Source organism: Amphibalanus amphitrite, unplaced genomic scaffold (genome assembly GCF_019059575.1).
Source record: "Amphibalanus amphitrite isolate SeventyFive unplaced genomic scaffold, NRLGWU_Aamphi_draft 001354F_arrow, whole genome shotgun sequence".
Taxonomy (NCBI): Eukaryota; Metazoa; Arthropoda; class Thecostraca; order Balanomorpha; family Balanidae; genus Amphibalanus; species Amphibalanus amphitrite.
This window is the reverse complement of record NW_024882847.1, coordinates 163,189-186,097: the sequence shown is the minus strand read 5'-3', so window position 1 is coordinate 186,097 and position 22,909 is coordinate 163,189. Positions and strand designations below refer to the sequence as shown.

The following is a 22,909-nucleotide window of genomic DNA, read 5'->3' as shown; positions in this document are numbered from 1 at the left end:
CATCAATACCAACAAAAAGACGAAGGGAATCTTTACGATCCCTAAGAGCGCGTTTCGGAGTAAACCTTATAACGATCGGCACCGCAAGGTCACAGCATCGGTATGGGACGGACGCAGTTTGAGATCACAACATCTAGCTGTTAGCGTGGTGAACATTAAACGTTCGAGCGGTGGGGTTCATCCACTTCATGTGATACATCACAGTATGATACACAGTTCCTACCATGAACGAAAATAGACAAATGAGACATAAGTGGTGATCAAAGCCGTCCTAACAAAGGTAAAAATACCTAGAGTTGATAATAAGAGCAAAAACGCATAAAACAGGCTACTTGTGAAACAGCGAAGCGTTACAAACGCATCAATATACACCGAAAAATGAAAACAACAGCCAATAACTGAGATCATGACGTGCTGACTGCCTCGAAAGCAGTTATACTGACGTGTGGCTCTCCGACAACAAAACCCTCGCAACACAACGACCAGTGATAAGTGCCTGTTTCAAATCACCGGTCAGTCCCGACCGCGGGTTACCCGCTAGGACCGTGTCACGGGACCTCAGCCTCCTTACCCACCCTCTCGACCTCCTCCTTCCCTGCCCTCCCCGCGGCCGACTCAGCCTGTATCGGCTGCGGTGGCCCATCAGATCGACGAGAACGACTGCTGGAGCTTTTCAAAGAGCCGCGCCGAGTCAACGTGATCCGGGTAGGCGTCCAGCGCCTTCTGATGATGATGTAGGCCGACTGCAGGTCCCCCATCTGACGGTAAACAACGCCGTGACGCTAGCAGGGGTCTCAAAGATAGCGGATGGTCGACCAATAGGAATATGATTTCTGCCACTATTCGCGTAACTCCGCTTCAATTCATATAGCGTGGAGTCCAAGAAGCATCGTCATCGACGGCCGTATGTACACATTTCCCGTGAAGATAGAGCAGGGGAACACAGAAGGGGGTTGAAACAGAACAACACCTTCACCCGGGCCATAAGCATTTCCCGTGAAGATAGAGCAGAGGGAACCACAGAAGGGGTTTGAAACACTGGGCTATCAACACCGATAACCATATGAACCCGGTAAACACATTACCCGCATTTTGAGTTCCGCCGACTGCTACTCGGTATCACCCGGATCAATAATTCTAGGATTTGATTCTAAGCGACACATTTGATCTCGATAACCCAAAAATAGTTATTCTCGCAGCTGACCTCCAGCATGTGGCAAACTACCTCCTTTTAACCACCTCTCACAGCAGCGACCAGCTCCGCCCAAAGAGATCCTATACATCAACTGCCTCGTCCGCAGCTACATCACCCACCTTCTCCGACAGGGCGGCGTGGTTGTAGAGCGGCTCGAACTGTGCGGCGCCAGCGCGGCCGCCGTCTGGAAGAAGGCCCTGGCCTTCTCCGGCCGGCCCTGCTGCTGCTCCAGCACGCCCAGGTTGTTGTACGCCTCGGCGTGGTCGTGGTTAGAGACAAGAGCCAGCCGAAAACACTGGTACGCCAGGTTGATGTCGGCAATACCCTGGTACAGGGATAGGAAGGGAGTGGTCAGTGCGCACAGGATAACACAGCATGGAAGGCTGATTTCGGCAATACCCTGACACATGGGAGCGTTCGGGAAAGAGTGGACACCGCTGAACTGAGGGGCCATCTGGGGATGACGGGCAAGTGAATAGAACACTGTCTGATACTACTGGATAAGAGACAGTCAGCGGACACCACTAGATGGAGATGGGTACCGACAGGGATAGTGGAAACTGCACCACTGGACGTCACAGATTAGTGAGCGAGCCGAGATCACAGAAGCCGGCCCCGCGGATCTGCTGTCGGAACCATATGACCATTGTTGATCATACGAGAGGAAACATATATAGTTCCGGGTCCGACAAAGAGGACTCGCTGTGAGGATATCTGAGTACGCCAGTTCGGAACTAACATACGGACGGCAGTCTGCACATGGAACAGACAGCGGGCTGACACTGATACACAACCGACGGAAGGCTGCGGCCTGCACAACCCTCCAGCAAAGAACGGAAAACACCGGCCTCCCAATCGGTCTGTATGTGCACTGTGCAACGTAGTACTAGCCTGCTCTGTAATCTGCATGGCGTGCAGAGTGCACCCTGCACACTGCACAGGGAACCACAGAGTACGGCACGCAACTGAGCTGCTCGGCTTTTCAGAGCTCCAATTGTGTGAGTCGTGTTCAAGTTTATATCGTTCCACGCCCGTTAGGAATGTACTCGCACGTTATCTTTCTTCCTTCCTAATCTTCTGTTCCGTATCTTAGCTTCGATGTCTTATTTTCCGTCCGGAGCCATGAAGAATCCTCTATATACCAATTGGCTACTGGCCTAGAACATCCAGATATGATTTTGTCAAAGTTGAGACATTTTACGTTAAAAGTAAAACGTTACGTTTACGCTGCTGAGCTCAACGGAAGGCTGTCGGACGTCGACTGGACTCCACTTTTCGCATCTGAGGACCCGGCTGTGCAGTGGGAGTACTTTGTGTCATGTGTGACTGGTGTGCTTGACTTGACGAACTAGCACCAGTTCGCAGTGTAAAAATTCGCAACCCTGCCGCGCCTCCGGTCAGTGACACCACTAAAGCCGTCATGGCGGAGCGCCGGGCTGCACTTCGTGACGGTGACCGTGAGCTCTACAAACAGCTGAACCGACAGGTGCGCAGCAGCATACAGAGGGACAGCAGGAGCGCGATCCGTGATCGGCTGCGGGATGGCGGTCCGTCCTCCGTGTGGCGCAGTGTGAGGCCCATCGTAGCCGGGAAAAGGGACGGGGCGGTCAGCCCAGCGGACGTCGATGTGGACGCCTTGAACCGCTACTTTGTGGGCCTTGGACCACGCACTGTCGCACAGGTCGACGGATCGGGGCCGGACCTTCCGGTCAGGCTACCGCGTGTATCCACTTCGGCGTTCGCGCTGCGCACAATCGGCCTTGGCGAGCTGCGATGCGTTTTGTCCCGCATGAAGAGCTCCACAGCTACTGGTATCGACGGCTTATGAGTAAGTTCGTTAAATGTAACATTATAAGTCAACTGATAATGTTTTTTCTCCGCGGTGAGGGCGAGCGCCGCCCATGTGATTGCGTCATACCGCCGCTCGTCAGGTCCGCATGACCCGAGCCCGGGTCATTCGCGCTCGCAGCGCCGCCGAGAGCAGTCAGCCACTGAGCCGTGGGCTGAGCGCGGCGCTTCCTGCTTTTCGTGACGTGTCGTGTTTTTTTCGACACTGCTGCTGCTTGACAGCACTGGAGGTGAGGTGTCTTGGAGATCGCATTAGTGATAACTATGTCGATACCTTTGCGGCCGCATTGCCGATCAGCAGATATTGCATCTAGATTCTTTGCTTGGACTTGACTTTCCAAGTCTGACTGGTTTCATCGCTGATGAATCTTAATGTTTCGCGTTACGTGCGAGCTTGACAGTCTGTGCTGTGCGCGCAATATTCTCGGCCCTCCGGTCTACCTCGTCAACCTCCGGTCTAGCAGCATGATTTTCGCATTTTAGGAGGCTCGTTTGTAAATTACCTAAGTACCTATAGGTAGCACAATCAAGCAAAATCTAACTTCTCGCTGAGTTTTGAGCTGCATGGGACGGTCTAATTCCGTCCCCGCCTACCGGTTTCCTTCCCCGTCTGTGCCGTGGACGGTCGCCAGCCGCATCAGTGCTCATGCCTCGGGGCATTTATCGGCGTCTGGTGCCTGGCCGGCGCGGCCCGGACACTAGTCCGGCCGACCTGCCCACTGGGCCCCGGGGCATTGACCTACTGACCTCTCTCCCGCATGAGGCGATTCGCATTGACCAGATTCGGACGCAGATACATAAGTGAGTGATGGACAAATAACTTACAGCTACATCACTACAGCTATTACAGCAGCCTGGCATGAAAATTTTGCGATGGATTAGTACATATGAGCTTTTCCACCGCTGCATTGGCGTCTCAGTGCATCGCTTGCCTCAATCTCGGTCGTCTCCGGGCGTTTTGCAAAATAAAAAAATAAATAAAACTCTGGTAACACAAAGTAGCCTTGGGTAACACGACTCATTATGCATTGCTGCCTCAGTACAGGGCTCGCTTAACGCGTGCCCCGTGCGTCTATGGTTTGCTTTTTTTCTCTAACGAGCAGAAATGAGCAGAAGTACGCGTCACTTGGCAATATTATTCCATTAGTAGTCAAGTTCCGGTTGTCTCCGGCACACAGGGCAGCCTGACGCATTAAATGCTGCGTTTTCTGGCATGAGACAGTAGCATAAAGGCCTCTCAATTGCACTGGCTCAGGACATGTTGGATTTTTCTCCGGCCATGCCAAGTGTTACCGGCTATTACTTAGAGTACGCCATGTTGGCACGCCACATACCACATTTTTAGGTAACACAAGTTGGCTTGTTTGTCCGGTCATTTTATCGGCATTGCCGGTTCTTCGTATTAAACGGCAGACTATGTAAAGAAAAGGCTGCACTATTTGCGACTTTTCCGTCGTTTATAGGCATCACAGCTGCGTTGTCGGCTCAGTGCATATTATCAGTATATATAAGTATATATATATAAGTATATGAATAACTTGTTTATGCTACGGTCGCACCCGAGTCCGGTGCTGCCGCCTTGTTAATGGCAAACCAGTAAAATACTGGTCAAATTTCAGTAGCATATTCAGCTAGCGCTGCGTTTGAGTCGAGCGCGCGTTCAAAGCGTTGTCGTCTCAGGGTCGAGCTAGCATAGGCTCCGGTCGACTCCGGTGCTGCCGCCTTGTTAATGGCAAACCAATAAAAGGGTCGAGCTAGCATAGGCTCCGGTCGACTCCGGTGCTGCCGCCTTGTTAATGGCAAACCAATAAAATACGTACTACTGGTCAAATTTCCGTAACACATTTCACAGCTGCGTTGTCGGCTTAGTGCAGTCTCGGCTCCGTCGTCTCCGGTGCAGCCGTCGGAGAAATTAGTACGTAGGTATCTCCCGGCCGTTTCCATAGCCCAATGCGTAATACCTCGTTAGAAGCACATAGGATAATTTGCACTCGATATCTTAAATATCTCAAACAAATTATTAAAGTAATGAAATGTCCAGTAGAGCATAGCATCTCTCAAATTCAGTAACTCATCAGCTCAGTATATATAGCTCGCTTATGCTCCCGTCGTTCCCGGTACTGCCGAATGCCGGCTGCAATACCAGAGCTATGTTTGAGCCCCAGACAGAGTTTTCTCTCAAACTACATGCATTATCCGGGTGTGTCACTTGACGGTTTTTGCGTCACGCCTCTAGCAATGCAATCGTTGTCTTCGTATACGAAGACAACGTTACGAAGGCAATGCTATACGGAGCTGCTTTCCGCTTATGTCTTACCCCAGTCATACCGACTTTAACCTGCTGAGTCAAACTGGCTTTTTATCTCAAGTTTAATAACAAGTGTCTCAATGATGTCGTTTCAATGCAGAGCTTGATTATGAGCCGGTCGTCTCCGGTATCGCCTGCTTATGGCCTTGCATAGTCCGGTCGTCTCCGGTATAGCCTGCTTATGACCTTGCATAGTCCGGTCGTCTCCGGTATAGCTGCTTATGACCTTGCATAGTTCGGTCGTCTCCGGTATCGCCTGCTCATGGCCTTGCATAGTCCGGTCGTCTCCGGTATCGCCTGCTCATGGCCTTTGCATAGTCCGGTCGTCTCCGGTATTGCCTGCTTATGGCCTTGCATAGTCCGGTCGTCTCCATTATCGCCTGCTCATGGCCTTGCATAGTCCGGTCGTCTCCGGTATAGCCTGCTTATGGCCTTGCATAGTCCGGTCGTCTCCATTATCGCCTGCTCATGGCCTTGCATAGTCCGGTCGTCTCCGGTATCGCCTGCTCATAGCCTTGCATAGTCCGGTCGTCTCGGTATCACCCAAGCCTGTGTGAAATGCGCATTACTGGTCAATCATCGGAAACTTATGGCCTTGCACCTATGGCCTTGCACCTAAATCAGTCGTCTCCGATGTCGCCGATGCTTATGGCCTTGTAAATATGTATAGTCCGGTCGTCTCCGGTATGGTCTGCTTATGGCTTTGCACCTAGTCCGGTCGTCTTAGTATCGACTGGCTTATGACCTTGCATAGTCAACGCTGTTGCATAACGCATTATACCGCCCGCTTAGGGCATAATTGCAAGGCAAAGCGGAACAAGCGAACGTGTCGGTGATAAGCGTTTCCACTGTCTCCTGCGGCGCCAGACACAACAGGTCGCCCTGTTCATCGGCGGCAACGATATCGCACGCAGGGTATTCCAGCAGCTTGAGCTCCTCTGCAGCAGGTTGAGGAGCTCTGCATGGCTGCAATTGCTCTATGAGCTGAATCAGTTATATGTTCGCGTATACCCCGTCATGCTCAGAGACAATCTTCGGAACGCTCGCGCTTTTACCCCGGGCCTGTTTCTCTGGGGCGGGATGGTGTCCACCCTTCGAAGATATAGGGCGAAGGGCTCTGGAAGCGTTCTTACCTACCCTTGTTGAATTTAAGATTGGGCACAGGCAATGAGCTAGCAGAGGAACATGACAGTGAGCAGTGCCAGTGTGTGCTACTTTCGTGAGGTGTGTTGCAGTACGCATGATGTGGAACATATGATGTGAGCATGATTTCTGTCTTTTTCATGCCTGCCACGAGTCCGCCTGATCGACACACCCAAAGCCTCGGCGTCAACACGCAGCAGCCGGCCTGACAAGCACACCTCGTCCAGCGTCGCTCCGCAGAGCACAAGGGGCGCCCTCAGGGGCTGCACAGCGCCCAGAGGCAACTCCGTCGCCGCTATGCCCCGACGTTCTCCTGTCCGGCCAAGCAGAGATCCTGCACTGGCTGACGCAGTAGCATCTCTGAGGACTGCTCAGTACCCAGCTACACTCGTCCGCTACACCAGCAGCCCCTGCCGATACCATCGCGATCAGCAAAAAGCAGCTGCACGGGATAGTCGTTGGGATGTTTCAGGCAGCCATCGCGGCCGCTGCACCAGCTGTCATCCCCGTCCCATCTACGCAGCACACGTCGGGACCATCTCTAGGTCTCGAGTAGCCGGCGCAGTTCCGGAGGAGACGAACACCCAGGTAATACCTCAGGTTCAGCGACATGCCTTTAAAATTAGATATAAAAAAATAACAATTACAATGTGTGTCCGCGGACATCACTTTTAGTGTATCAGCTATCAGATACAACATCGAGAGCCACCGTTTTGCCAATCTTGACAACTGGTTTTGTACCTCTGATCCTCGCTATGAGGAGTCTGTAGTGTCGGCACCTTCAGCGTTGTGGGTGGTCTTCTGCAGCCAAGCCATCCATACGCGTCATCCAGACATTCGCAGTCAGTAGTCTTTGTCCGATATACGGGTGGTTACTTGAGCCCATCCTGAGAATGTCGCTCACATGCGTCAAGTCAGCTTTCTCTCAGCTCCCGGCATGGGGCTCTCCTGGAGGGAATATGACAAGTGGTTAACACGCGCTAGTGAGCTCCCTCCCACCTGTACAGTGTACACAGTGGGGCGAATCTGATGCTATTTCGCCAATCTGGCTCAACTCCACTGGCCGCGGCATCACCACTCACCAGCGTATCAGCAAGGTAGGAGCTGGGGCGTTCGGGGCGCGGAGTTCTCAACTCCTGTGTTTCCGGTGGATGCACGCACGGCCGCTGCCACTACAGCCACTCCTGGCGTGTCTGCCGCGGAAACCACGGCGCTCTCCGCTGCCCCCGCCGCAACGCCATTCGCAGCCAGCGGCCGGTCACCCTCACGCCGCCTACTCGCTCCTAGGGAATAGCAGACGACCCGCTGGCAGAGTGCCCGCCATCAGCGTGCCACATGTCGTTCTTCGTGAGCTTCTTAGTAGCTATAACTTATTCTTGCGCCCTATGTTGGTGTAAGACTTCGAAAACTGCTTCATAACTGGATGTTTGGGCGCCCATTATAGTGGATGCATATGTCAATTGCGATAGACGCGCGGGTCGCATTGCCGGTCCTGCTTCCTCAAGCAGTCAATGGATAAGAAAGTTTGTCCCGAGCAGACTTATTCCCGAAAACGCCGGGGATGTAACACTTTAACCGCTACCTCTCCCTTCCGGAGGCCGATCTGTTAATGAATTTATCCCCACCTTATAAGTTAGAACACAGACACTTAGAAATATGACCCCCAAATATAGCTGACTCATAGACAATCCTCTCGGACGGATGGTTTCTGTGCTGATATTTTTTTCAAAGACGGCATTCATGACGTCTGAATTCGCTTCAGCGCATGTGCAGCGAGCTCCACGTTCCTTTTTGCTCTAGCAAGGCAAAGGAGCCCTACCGTATCCTCACATTCCCACGTAAAGAATGTTTTACATTCCAAGTTCTTAATGAGTACTGTAGATACATCAGCATGAGTGCGTCCATCGGGCAGAAAGTGAAGCTCCAGTGTGATCACCGGGGTAGGACGGATTAGGCTCGCTATTAACGCTTAAAAATCTCCCCTATCGCGACGTTCAAATCTTACATTGGTTTCATAACTTGCGTGCGTGGGTGGATCGGCCTTGGGAGTGTTTTCCTACGCCGAACGTATGATCTGCACCAAGGCACGTTCCGTCCGCACCATCGCATGGCGGTCAGAAAGACAGCACGTTTGGATCTCAGGGCATGGCCGATGATGTTGGTCCTTTTTGCCCAGGCCATGGGACTGGGGCTACCACGTCCCCGTAATCCATAGAAGTGTTCATGGCAGTAGCGCTGGCTCCTGCTACGACACGAGCCTATCACGCTGTCTGAAAGGAGCAGAACTTTCCTCGGGAGTCGGCTTCTGACAGCCTGTTTCTAGTCAGCGTCACAAATGTTGACAACCTTTGGCCAAGCAGAGTTTTGCGTACTGCAATGCTTTTGCTAGAGCTGGGACAGCTATGTAACGCTCGCCGGCAAGTCACCATGTTTCGTTCAAATTGCTCAACGTTCCATGCCATTTTCACGCTGTTTTTTGCCCCTCTCCGTCGCGGCGAAATGGTCCGTTGCGGGCTACAGGAACATACTGGTGCACGTGCAGTGCCATTGAGTCCTGGCCACGACGCAGTTGTAGTATTCCGTGCTTCTTCCCGTGCTCTCTTTCCGGGTGCGTGTTAGTCGCCATGCTCCACTGAGCGTTGGTCGTCGTGCCAGTTTGGCCAGAGGATTCATGTAAGCGATTCTCCTGGCTCTCTTGCCGTGCACTGGTCCGAAAGGAAAGGTTGCCAGTTCCGCCAGCCGAACTTTCTCTTTGCACTGTTCAGCCGTGCGCTGGTCCAAGATTGGTGCCAGTTACGCCGGCCGATTTTTCGTTGCACTGCTCAGCTGTGCGCTGGTGCCAGTTACGCTGGCCGATTTTTCGTTGCACTGCTCAGCCGTGCGCTGGTCCAAGATTGGTGCCAGTTTCGCCGGCCGATTTTTCATTGCACTGCTCAGCCGTACGCTGGTCCAAGAAAGGTGCCAGTCTCGCCGCTACACTGCTCAGCCGTGCGCTGGTCCAAGATTGGTGCCAGTTTCGCCGGCCGATTTTCATTGCACTGCTCAGCCGTACGCTGGTCCAAGAAAGGTGCCAGTCTCGCCGCTACACTGTTCAGCCGTGCGCTGGTCCAAGATTGGTGCCAGTTACGCCGGCCGATTTTTCGTTGCACTGCTCAGTCGTGCGCTGGTCCAAGATTGGTGCCAGTTTCGCCGGCCGATTTTTCATTGCACTGCTCAGCCGTACGCTGGTCCAAGAAAGGTGCCAGTCTCGCCGCTACACTGCTCAGCCGTGCGCTGGTCCAAGATTGGTGCCAGTTACGCCGGCCGATTTTTCGTTGTAATGCTCAGCCGTGCGCTGGTCCAAGATTGGTGCCAGTTACGCCGCTACACCGCTCATGCAGCTGCGCGCTGGTCCAAGTTTGGTGCCAGTTACGCCAGCCGAAATTCGCGACACGAATGTTCTGTAGTCCCTGTTCTGCTGATCTCCCCCGTGCTATAGCAGCGCATTACTCTCAACGTAATGTAACTCGCTAGGGCTTCCGTGTATGCAGCAGATGTAGTTTTGCTAATTTGCAAGCACGCTGCGTGTGTTGCGGACCATGTGCTGGTGTTGAAGCGAGCTGCGTCTCACGCGCTCCTCAGTTACCGTTTGCGGCTATTGTATGTTGTGTGCCGGACATGCGCCGGGTGAATGCATTTGTTTTACTTTTATGCAAATTTTTATCTGCACTTAATTTTGCTAAGCTTACCTGCCTACGCATCGTTCTCGGGTTCGTGGGGGTAATGGGCTTTTCCTCACCCAAAGGCATTGTTGGAGTGCACAATACATAGACCCATAATCACAACAACGCCTTTGCGAGCTCGAACGAAGCGTAGAAATGTAACATTATAAGTCAACTGATAATGTTTTTTCTCCGCGGTGAGGGCGAGCGCCGCCCATGTGATTGCGTCATACCGCCCGCTCGTCAGGTCCGCATGACCCGAGCCCGGGTCATTCGCGCTCGCAGCGCCGCCGAGAGCAGTCAGCCACTGAGCCGTGGGCTGAGCGCGGCGCTTCCTGCTTTTCGCCATCCACCTCCCCTCCGCCACCGACGCGACTGTATTTTATCATTCGTGTAATTGTGCAGCTTCGCGTACATGCTTGATGCGTGTGCAATGTACATACCCTCGTCTTCGGCTATGTATTGTGGGCTTTTCCTCACCCAAAGGCATTGTTGGAGTGCACAATACATAGACCCATAATCACAACAACGCCTTTGCGAGCTCGAACGAAGCGTAGAAAATATGTTTTCCTTCTATTGGGTCATGTCTGTTGCGTATGGTTAACACTAGCCTGCGCACGGGAATCGTGCCCGACTCGTGGAAGGTGTCGATCATTCACATTCACCCCGTGCCAAAGAGCGGTGCTTCATCTGACCTGTCCAACTTTAGGCCCATCTCAATCGTTCCAACCATCGCAAAAATCGTTGAAAGGGTGGTGCAGGAGCAGCTGTCATGTTACTTCAACGACAACCACTTGTTTAATGTAAATCAACATGGGTTTCGCGCGCATCATTCCACCGAGACGGCTCTTTTATGCCTAACCGACAAAGTACATCAAGCCATGGACGTGGGGAACATATCGTCGCTTGTGATGCTTGACTTGTCAAAGTGCTTCGATGTTGTTGATCATGCCCGGCTATTGGACAAACTGCGGCTGTATGGCGTTTGTACTCGGTGGTTTGAGAGCTACCTGTCAAACCACCGTCAGCAGGTAGCGCTGGCGTCCCGCACCGCCGGCCGCCGCCTGTCTCGCGCGCTGGTCAACCCGCTAGGCACGTATGTACCAGGGATCCGCCCTCGGGCCTCTGTTGTATAGCATTTACAGTAATGTCATGCCACTGTACGTCGAGGATGCCAACATCATCCAGTACGCTGATGATACACAGGTTTTAGTCACAGGTCCAAAGCATACGATGCCGCTCAACATTTCGAATATGGAGCGCAGTTTAGCCTGCTCTTTCATGGTGGTTTCGAAAGAACGCCATGAAGCTCAATGCCAGCAAAACTCAGCTGATTGTTTTCGGCTCTCGTCCTAACCTTAGACTCCTGCCGCCGGTAACGGTAACAATTGACGACACTTTGATCAGAGAGAGCCCAATAGCCAAGAACTTGGGCGTCATTTTCGACCGACATCTGTCATTTGATAGGGCAATATGGCTCCATATTGATCATGTGGTGCGAAAGTGTTCGGGTATTCTGCTGTCGCTGTGCCATGCCAAACATGGACTACCAGCTGAGGTGTTACCTCGGCTCATAGACGGTCTCGTCATGTCCTCTATTCTGTGTACTGGTGTACGGGGCAACCAGCGGTCAGCTTGTCCAGAGAATTCAAAAGTGCATAAACTTTTGTGCCAGAGTCTTATCGGGCAAGCGCAAATACGACCATATCAGCGACACGCTGAGGTCTCTGGGCTGGCTGTCTGCTGGTCAACTCCATCAATATTACACTCTGACGGCTTTGCGCAGGCTGTCTGACATGTCCGAACCCGAGGAGCTAGCTGCATTGTTTGTCAGAAACAGCGAGGTGCACACGCGGACCACGAGGGCCAGAAACCAGCTCCATCTGCCGCGCATCCGGAACGAGTACGGGCGGAGGCGCTTTGCCTACAGGGCAGCTTCCCTCATGAACTCTCTTCCGTCCCATGTTTGTGATTGTCGCGGCAGTAGAAAGCAGTTTGGGGCTGCCCTCAAACGCCACATGCTCTCCAATACTTGACTCCGATTTTTACACTGATGGTGTTGTGTTTGTGTGTTTGTGTGTGTAAGCGTGTATGACAACCGTGCCAGCATTCTCAATTTAGTCGTCTCCTGTGTTCTATACTTGTATGACGAAAACATGTAATAGCCTCTTTATAGAGGATATGTTTGATATGTTCAATAAATAAATAAATAAATAAATAAGTGCACAACATAATACAACTCAAAAATATGGACGGAACTATAGTCTGTTCCATATCAAGCTTGCAGACGGAGTTTCTTCGGCAGATCACTCCTCCGCCCAAGGCCCTAAATACACCTCCGCCCAAGAATTTGCGTCTTAAAATGTAAGAGCTGTATACAGAAATCACGCACTGCTTTCAGCAGGGCACTTCGGCTGCAAACTTGAAACGGAACAGAGTATAGCACGTAAAGGCTGAAACAGACTCTTTCCGCGTTCAGGAAATCGCATGCGAGAGCCTATTCAAATACATTATAATTCTTCTCGCATCAATCGCTTGCGGGAGGTGCGTGCGATTGATGCGAGCGTGCTTCCATGTATTTGAATAGGCTCTCGCATGCGATTTCCTGACTGCGGAAAGAGTCTGTTTCACGCTTAACTGTAACAATATGTCAAGGATATACTCGTAAATATGACGTCTGCCTATAGATCGTCTGTAATGTGGCTTCGGTGGTAGAAGAAGGACATTCTCATTGCTCCATTTTTGTGTCAAGCTCACTTCCGTAACCGCCGTTAGCCCGAGCAACGCTTCTTGAGGGACTGTTGTCCCGTTCTTACCTCATTTTACTCGTGTTTTGAGAGAAAACTGCACATTGCTCACCATTGTTCAGCACGCCCACCTGCGCTTTAACCCGCGCACCGACGGGGGTCTGCGCCAACTTAGTACCGGGGGGGGGGGGGGGGGGGCGGATGACCGCCCCCCTGAGATCTCGAGAACGAAGCAAGATAGCGACAAGCGGTAAACGGCATCGGATACGCACGGACAAAGTCTACAATTTTTACTAAGGTCATTTTCAGGTCAGGTCAAAGATGACGTCACAGGGGTCGAAAAAGTCAAAATGGCGGCGCTAGATATGGAGAGCGTTTTTCTCGAATAACTTTCGAAGTAGTCAAGATAGGAACAAACTAAGGGCATCATCGTGATCCTCTCAGCAATCCGCATCGAATGATATATATGTTGACCTCGAAAGGTCAAGGTCAAAGGTTGACCTCAGGTCACGTGACCTCGAGGTCATCATGTATATCATTCGATGCGTCTTGACTAGCTGAACACAATGAGACCATCCGCGCGGCTGTATCTTGTTTCTGTAAGGAGTTATTGGCAAAAAACCTTTGGTGACCTTTGATGACGTCACATGACCTTACAGCTGCCCAACAGCAAAACAGACCTCAAGGTAGTGAAGGTTGATCGTATGTGAAGTCATGTATGGTATATGGGGCCATTCCGACCCGTTTTAGTGGTAAAAACAGGGAGTTGATTTTTCCCCCATTGACTTATAATGGGGAGGTCGCGAAATTGACCTGACCTTAGGTCACCGACATCAAAATTCCGATATACAAATTGTAGCTACTAATGACCTAATACATCCTGCGACTTTCAAAGGCCTCTCCGACATCTACTGTAGCTCTGGCAGTGACAAAGTTGCAAAAAAGTGACTTGAGGTTGGGTCATTCAAAGTGACCTGGTGACTGACCTTTAAGTTGAGGTTCAAACTTGCACACCATGGTGTAAAATTGATGAAGAATAGTCATAATCAAATTTCGCGGCGCTACGCGCCGCGGTTTTCCCCGCTATCCGCGAAAACCTCAGGGGGGGGCGGATATCCGCCCCCCCCCGTCGGTGCGCGGTTAAGACTGTTGTTAACTCGCTGTTCATTGTTGCCCCGCACCTCACGCAAGAAGATAAGTTACGGCGTCATATAACCCTCAGAGTTGGGCACGCCATCAACCCATCAGCATCATCACTTCCGTAAGCTTTTTATCTCTCCCTCCCTCCTTCCCTAATCCTTCCCCCTCTCTCCTCTCTCCTCTCTCTCTCTCTCTCTCTCTCCTCCACTCTCTCTCCTCTCCTCTCTCTCCTCTCTCTCTCTCCTCCTCTTCCTCTCTCTCTCTCTCTCTCCCTCTCTCTCCTCTCTCTCTCTCTCTCTCCTCCCTCCCTCCCTCCCCCTCAAAACCCAGCGACGTGACCGACGTTGTACCAGACGTCGCCGGCCGTCTGGTCGTCGGCCAGGCTCAGCGCCCGCTGGAAACACGTCATGTCATGTCGTACTGCTGCGCGTAGAAGCACACGACCCAGGTTGTTGAATATCTCCGCGTTTAGATGCCCATCTGCAACAGGCGCCTGAGGGGGATGAACATATCTGTCAGGTGATTACTTTTGGTCGAACGGAAACAGCACTCGACTCAATCAACGGCCGGGAGCTACGTTTTTACCATGGATGAGGTACTTCTCCATGGTTTTACGACCTTAATCTTGATCATGGCCTTCAGAGTTCAGCAGCAAATGAGGGGGGAAAGGACGATATCAATCGCTATGATCCGCGGCTATTCGAGACACCTGGCGGCATTTAACCCAGCTCTGCAGCCAGGCTGGACGGCATATCATGCCCTCTAGCGTCGTCTACAACTCCCCGGGGCGCCAACCCGTCATATAGCGCCCTCTGTGCCGCCCCTTCCCTCCGTTCCGTCGCTTCCATCCTCAGATACTGTAATCCTTCTCCTCCATGCCGCAACCCCCACTCCGGGCTGGGCAGGCCCTTTATCTCAAGCGGGCTGCTCCCTTGGAGCGGCACCGCTGCTCCCGAGGGACGCACCCCGTAGCCGTGTGCAATGAGTACCTTGGGGCTGGGTGGCCTGTCTTTCGGAACGGGCTCAGCCCCGGCGACTCTCTAGGGTGTCTGCCCAGACCATTCCCCTAATTCCTATCATCCTTTCGGTTCTGAAATGGTCCTTGTCAGACCGAAAGGGCCTAACCCACAAAACAAAACAAAAACCACCCCCTTCCCACCGAACCCACACACGCCCACACGGCTCCTTCCCAGCACCACGGAGCGCTCTCTACACAAATCCGGTTCCCTCGCAGCGCCCCCTGGCACCCCTCACCGGTAGAAGCGCAGCGCCACCTCCGGCTGTCGCCATAGAAGTGGTTCAGGCCGATACAGGCGATCGCTTCCACGTTGGTGGCGTCCTGCTGCAGCACATCCTTGTAGACTTGGCCGCCCGAGTGATGTCGTTCAGACCCTCATAGATCCTGTCAATGATGGCATGGCGAAAGCTTTAGCACGCCAAGATGGGCAAAGTGACTACTTCGTGAGATGTCACGATAATGGTGGGATTCAACAAGCGTAGACGATGGTTACGCTAACAAATGTGTGCAAACATTTGGACACATTTATATTGCATATCACATCTATTGATCGACTCGAATACCCGATACTTGCCTTACCCACCGACACTGACCTAGCCCCCCGCTCGGTAATACGACTCTGCCCTTACATCGACGACCCGACACTGACCGCCAAGGTTTACCTGACGACTCAGTCCAGCCTGACCTCGTAATCCTCACTAGCCCAGTCTGACCTGACCTCAGCGACCGGCTCTAGCGCGACCTCCGTGATCTGACTGACCTGACCTCTGTCCCTCGGCACTGACCCGACCTCCGTCCCCCCCCCCCCTGACCTAGCAATACCGGTGAGCAGGGAGACCTCGTCGGGGAACGAGTCGAGTCCGTCGGAACACGCTGAGCGCGGAGATCGGCTGGTCCAGGCGCACGTACACCCGACACAGGTGCAGCACGGTGCCACCATCGGCTGACAAAGAGGGAAGAGGGTCAAGGAGGGTCACAGGGGAAAGACGTGCAGTACTGTGAGTCATGGTCACGAATATTACTTAACTAATAGTGGCCACCAGCTGCTGAGTTTTAATTACTAAGACTCAGCGTAAGGGATCCACTCTCTCCATCCTCGAACTGCGATCTCATCCCTTCAGTCCACCTGAAGCCCGGCCGGTTCCTATCACCCTCTCTAAGGGTGGGCCGGCACGGTGACGAGCCAGCCGTTCCAAGGTTGACCAGGGTCGAGGTAACCTCCCGCCCGTACGATGGCCGTGACGGCTGGGCGCTGGATCAGCTCCACCCCACGAGTCGCGGCGCCCGAAGGTGCTGAGCCGTGCCGTGCTGTACCGTGACGTAGGTAACGATCCACTGATCTCCAAACACCGGCAACATCACAGCCGGTAAATTAATAATGGAAAATGTTGATCCAGAATAGGGTCCATTTCGTAGAGAACAAACCCTTAAACCAACAAGCCTGAATACACTTCAAAGTTGAAACCTTCCTACTTCGCACCTCTTACTCAAATTCGCAGCAACTTATTTGCACTTATTTAGGGGCTACTGGAGAAACGACAGGGATTTTTCCTTCCTGCTGAAACTATAGGCTAAGCAGTGAGCAGACTGAAGCTCGTGTTCCCAAAGGCCCTTTCTAACCCGTCGGGAGAGCATGTTTCGAGGGGTGACATTGCATGTAAATAGAATGTGGCGACATGCCTCATGCAACCGGAGTAGGTGCTTGTGGCTGCATGATGCATTTTGTGGGCGATATAATATCATTCGGGCTGCATAATGGGGAGTTCATAGGGATGCCGGTGCTCCCGTAAATCTCCGTCAAACCGTTGCTTTCGTCGTGCCCTACAAGTTACGCCCTTGTTGGTCTGCACCCCTCCTGCTTAGACCTTTGACTGTATTCCGTAGTCTTATAAGATGGCACCGGCATGGTTTTTATGGCATCTACAACATGCGGTTCACCCAGCCAACCGCTTCCTGCAGATTTCATACGGAACGCACCAAAAGTTATTACTTATGCCTCTGGCATAAAGTAAGACAGCACAATCCACTCAGCAGTCAGTCAGCAGCCATTTAAATAAGACAGGCCATAAAGAGTCAAGTATCCCACAGTACCGTCGCGGGCCGCCCTTCCCCGGCAGGTACCCCCGTTCGGCTGTCCAGTCCGTCCAGTCCGACCAGACGTGCGGCCCCTGAGAACTGTGCGCCTTGCCGATATCAGTTCCCGTTCATTATACATTTGGCCGGCAATTCGGCGCCGTTGAGTGCCGTGCAGCGAGACACGCCAAGTCACACCGGGCTCCCAAGGCCGCCGGCAGCGACGAATTACAGTCGGCAAATCGCTACCAAACACGGCCGCTCCATCGCGGCCCGGTTCGGCACAACAACATCAATTAGTCGTCACCCCGGGCCGGCGGAGATCACGAGAGATACCGGGCGTGGTCGGCACGGGCCGGGTACGGATCGCGCTGAGATGGGCCGTGACATCGTCCCGCTTCCTCGAGACCGCAAGCAGGCCTAGGCTGTGTCAGATCGGTAATTTAGCTGAGCGAATATTGAGCAGGACGTTGTTGCAAATTAGTTCAAATACACACCCTACAGGCTACATTTACCTACATTTGCAGCTATAGTTGTGATGCTGAGGAAGTGCACATTTCAGCCTCCCCACAATTAGCACAAGCCTAATCCACATTTAACCCGCGCCCCGTCGGGGGGGGGGGGGCGAAACGACCCCCCTGTCCTTTTCCGTCGATATCTCCTAAACGGCTGGAGATATCGCCACCAAACTTTCAGGACCCCTCCGGGCATCAATTTTACACATTGTGACCATTTTTTTTTTCCAGAGGCTATGATAGGTTGGCCACAAATGACGTCAGAATGACGTCATGTTCTGCCATTTTCGACCGAAAAAACCCTTCACGAGAAGAGCTGTCAGGCCTACAGCCTTGAAGATACAGAAAAATGATCAAAACATAAAAGGTATAGAATTGACAGGGCTACAAAACTGCTATCTCGCATTTTTGAAATTTTTTAGTTTTGACCCCCAAGAATCAAAAAAGCATTTTTTTTTAGTTGAGTTTCGAAAAAACGGAATATATGTAATAGTACCCGCCGTCTTCCATCTACATACCAAATTTCAGATCGATATCTCGTTTTTTGGCGAAGTTATAGCGAAAAAAAAAACTTCAAAAATGATGACATAAAATTTTCAAACTCAATTTTTTGGCAATTCTAGACCCCGTATGGCAAAACAAAGACCACCATTAGACTCCCCGTGATGAGCTGCATCAAATCGATACCCATTTTATGCAAAAATATCAACTTTGAAATTTGACCTAATTTGACCTGACCTTGACCTGACCTCGACCAAAACGTGACCTAAGCTGGCCCCAAAGGCTGCCTGACCCACACAATCGCATGTGTTATGTAAAATGGACCATAAAACATGTATCACATGACACTTTCATATTGTGACCCCCGGTGACCTGACCTCTGTGACCTGACCTGGTATCAGTGACCTCAGATAGCAAAGTATGTGTTTGACGAACAATGTACCATCGATGGTTTTCAATAATTTACCAATTTACTCGATTTCACAACACATTTCTTGAAATGCCTGTGAACGTCTGACCTTTGACCTGACCTGTGACGTCATCGGTTTGACCTAGGTCAATGAAATTTGGTCACAAGGTAGTTCTCTGGTGGGGCTATCGAACGCCGTTTGAATTTTGAAAATCAGCCGTTAAATTTCTGAGATCTTAGGGGGGCCGAAACGCCCCCCCCCTTCGGGTGGTAGGGTCCGCCGATAGCCCTACGGGGCGCGGGTTAAGACAGGTTCAACCCCACCCCAGCCAATTTTCTCCGCAGGTGTGTGGAAAAAGGACGCTTTATTGTTGTTCAACGAACGCATTCTATAGGTAGAAACGCTCATGTTAGAATCTTGCAGACCGTCCGTTCAACCCACGGCTACCACATGCGAATCACATATTATTTACAACAAACCGCCCAGAAAGCCATCACAAAAACATGCCACTAGCCCTCACAAGCCAAACGAACGTTCCTTTCTCAGACACACAATCAAACGGCATCCGCCATGCTGCATCAACCAAAAAACCACCGTCCGTCGGTCAAAACGTCTGCCCATCAGCAAACACGGAGTCAGCCTCGGCACAGGGGGGACGTCAGCGTTGGCGGCGCGTCTCCCGCCCCGGGCGGAGGGCACAGCGGCAGCCTGCCACGGCTGTCTACGGGTGACGGGGACGTGGACAGACAGTGACGGGACGGGGACAGTGATGGTGATGGTGATAGTGCTAGTGACGGTGATGATGATGGTGACAGTGACGGTGACTATGACAGCGACGGCAGGGAAGGGGCGCGGCAGGGCACTTCTAGTCCCTGGGTGTGGCCGGCCCACCGTCCCTGCGGCAGCTGCCGACCCGACGTGTGACCAATGCGCTGATTGCAGTCGGCATGTGGAGCCGACCTCCGGCGGCGCTCCAGTCAAGCCGCCGGTCATTCCGGGCCGGGACAGGCCGTAAATCGCCGCCCCCGCCCCCGCCACCGTTCCCGGGCCGCCCGCGGACACGGGGCGCCCCGGGCGGCTCCCGCGGCACAGGCGGCGGCCGGCACCGACCTCGGCCTTGTCATACCCCGGGCCGGAACTGTTGCACCGGCACAGAACACGTCACGCCGTGCCCCGGCACAGCGCCCCGGGGCTCCAGACGGCGGGAGAACGGGTCCAAAACGAGCCGAGCCATACTGGCCAGTCATTCCCGACTCAGCGCCGCCGGCAGCGCGCTGCCACAGGGCCCGGTGGTGGGCGGAGACATAAGAACGTTGTTAGCTGGGCATTAACGAGCTAATTAGCCGCTATCCCCGCACTGTTGGGCTATTACATTTGACTTCCAGCCGCAATGTGCAGAGATCAAACTCATAAGGCAGAGGTCGACCATAAACGGAGCGAGAAATCCCAATAATTGTCGTGCAATTACGACACAAACAGCTCGTATTCCAGTCGGTGCCTGACCTTGCCTTATCGACAATCGACTCCCCGTTCGTGGCGAGGCGTTCGCGTCGTTTCCCCTCCTTCCGTGTTTCGGAGACTGGATTTACCGAGATCGCAGTTGCGGAGCCTCCCCAGCCCGTGCCGGCCGTGCCACTTCCGTCCCACCCCACTGCGCTGACGTCCCCTGGCCGGAGGAAGGGGAGCGATCGGATCCGCCCTTCCCCGTCAGGCCAACACGCCCCACCGACCAGCCCGGTCACGAGCATGTAACGCGTGTTGTCCTAACGTCATGCGCGTGGCACGAGGTCGTTATACAGCCCGGATCTTTGGGGATATGAAGCCTGAGGCGCATCTGATGTCCGCATTGGAAGGGAATCGATGATTTTTGGCCTTTCCCAAACTCATTCTCTAATAAATTGATAAAAAATTGTGTAACGGGATATATGCGTGATAAGGAAAACGCAAAAAAGTAACACATAGCACAAAAATACACATAGGGTACTTTATAGAAATGGACGTGACCTCTCAGCTCTATTGAAAGTTTCGGGTAAAATGTATTCGAATTATTCACAAAATGGCCGGGCGTTCGATGCAAAATTTCTTATCATCTTTCAACGATGAGATGATTGTTTTACCGGTCCTGCTAATCTCAAATCATCTCAAAACGTGACACCACCTGTAGCCGAACGTGTCGATTTATTCTCCTCCGGCTCACCTGCCCTGACCTATGGCACGGTCCGTGACCCTGCTGAGCCGCTCTCCCCGTAATCACGAGTTCACGACACGGAACGGCGCTCAGCCCACCACCGACCGTGTCTGTCCGTGCCGCCGTCACTCGACACTCACCTGCTGTTTGAGAGCCGACTTGAACTGTTTCTCGGCCTCTCGGAACATGCCGAGCCGGTAGTAGCACTTGCCCAGCGCCAGCTTCCACCACCAGTCCTTGTAGCTGACCGCCTGGGTTGCCTGCGAGGCCAGGTCGCACGCCTGTCCGCGCACCAACACGCACATGCACAGAGCGCGTTAGGCCAGAGCTGGACTTTGCGTGCCGCGCAGTAGATTAATCCATCATCTTAATTCTAGACACATATATAATCCACTCCATATAATGACAATGCAAACTGGCACTGACTGACACTGACAGATGAAGGTTTGCGATAATTACTCTGAAGGCTTGGGTCGATTCTTTTTTTAATTACCGTACGCTTTCTAGCAACGAAAGTGAAATTAAGTTGTTCGTACCACTGATAATACTGATCGCGTGGGAAATCAAAATGCCAAGCCCATTGGCCTATAATAAGTAGGTTGGCATATAATAAGCCAAGCCCAACAACACCCAACATAACTTTGTCAAGTTCGAGAAGTCAAAGACAAAGTTAAACATCCAGCGATAAAATTTGAGTGATCACTGATCAGACAAGGTAATTAACCCCTGAGTCCTGCTCCTTGGAGAGTATGGAATCAAACAAGCGAATTCTTTTCGACGGCTTAGCGCCTCACTTTCGCTGGATATTCATCTGATAAGTTCCCACTCGTAGTTCAGAAGCACGTACTATAAACGATGGGCAGTGGGCACACGCAAGCCGAAACTCCCGTCATCATTTTCGAAACTTCCGTCATCTTTTCGCGCACGAGCTGCACACTCTCAGTTGCGCGCCAGTTCCGTCCATGACGTCAGAGTCATTAAGCGGGTCCGCTGCGCCCGGCTGACCACTCCCACGGCCCACGCCGCCTATGACGGGACGGTTTGTTCGCCCAAGGCCCTCTCCGCCGGCGGCCGGACCCGGCAGACGGAAGCGGACTCGCAGGCGGCGTCAGGGGTGTGGTGTGTCGGGGGCGCTACACCCGCCCCCACACCTGCCCCGACCGACACGGGGGCGGACCGCCCACCGCAGAGCTCCCGATTGTTTATTACAGGTGTTATCGGCGGCCTGTCCAGAAACGGCCCGGTTTGATGGATTGTGGCCGTTTTAGAGCGTGTCGGCGTAATACGCCGGCGGCGGCCACCCACCGGGTGGGATCACTCGAGTGTGACAGATCTGGCGCAGTGCGGCGGCGCGCCGCGCCACAACAGCTCCAGGCCGGCTTCTGGATGGCTGCCATGACCTCTATCACACCATTCATCACGCATAGCTTCAGATTTATCTCGAGATAACTCACAATTTAGGCACATGTTCGCATTCTCAGATAATCACTTTGATAAAAAGCATAAGTGAATGCTAGTGCTCCCCTTGGACTTGCCTATGTCAGCAATACAATGCCGACGTTCCCGAGACACTTACATGCCTGATGTCGTTCTCGTGGTAGAAGATGTACTCGAAGAGCGGCTTGGCTAGCGTCTGCTCTGAGGCGTACTTGGCCAGGTTCAGACGCGCCAGGTTGATGAACGGCCCGTCGGGGGCCGACAACATCGACGCCGTGCCTGCAACGCATAGAACCGTGCTGAGTCGAAGTGGCATAGACTTTCAGTCGAATGAGAATGGGAGAGTTCTCAGCAATGTAGCAAAGGATTGACGGGGAGGCGAGGGAGGCTCGATTTGTTAACCATCAGGTAATTGGCAATCAAGCTGGGATTGCGTACACATTAACGGAGCTCGAAACCAAAGTGCCAATAATGCCACTATATACTCTATGGGATCGTAAAATCTACCGAACTGTGGCTGCAGCTGACACATACTCGTAGACACTGCACATAGCTGACGTCGTGAGGCACGTTCAGCTGATCAAATTGCGGGTTACAAGGCACAAATTAAAAGATCCACCCATGGACGTCATCCTTACAGTCACACTCTGATAACTCAATGCTTCCAATGGTGGTTGCTGACTCA

General features: G+C 52.7%; 1 pseudogene; it reads right to left on the bottom strand.

Moving 5' to 3' along the window:
- Positions 1-609: 609 nt before the first annotated feature.
- The window catches only part of LOC122372382, a 52,704-nt pseudogene continuing 30,404 nt past the window's right edge, over positions 610-22,909 (bottom strand).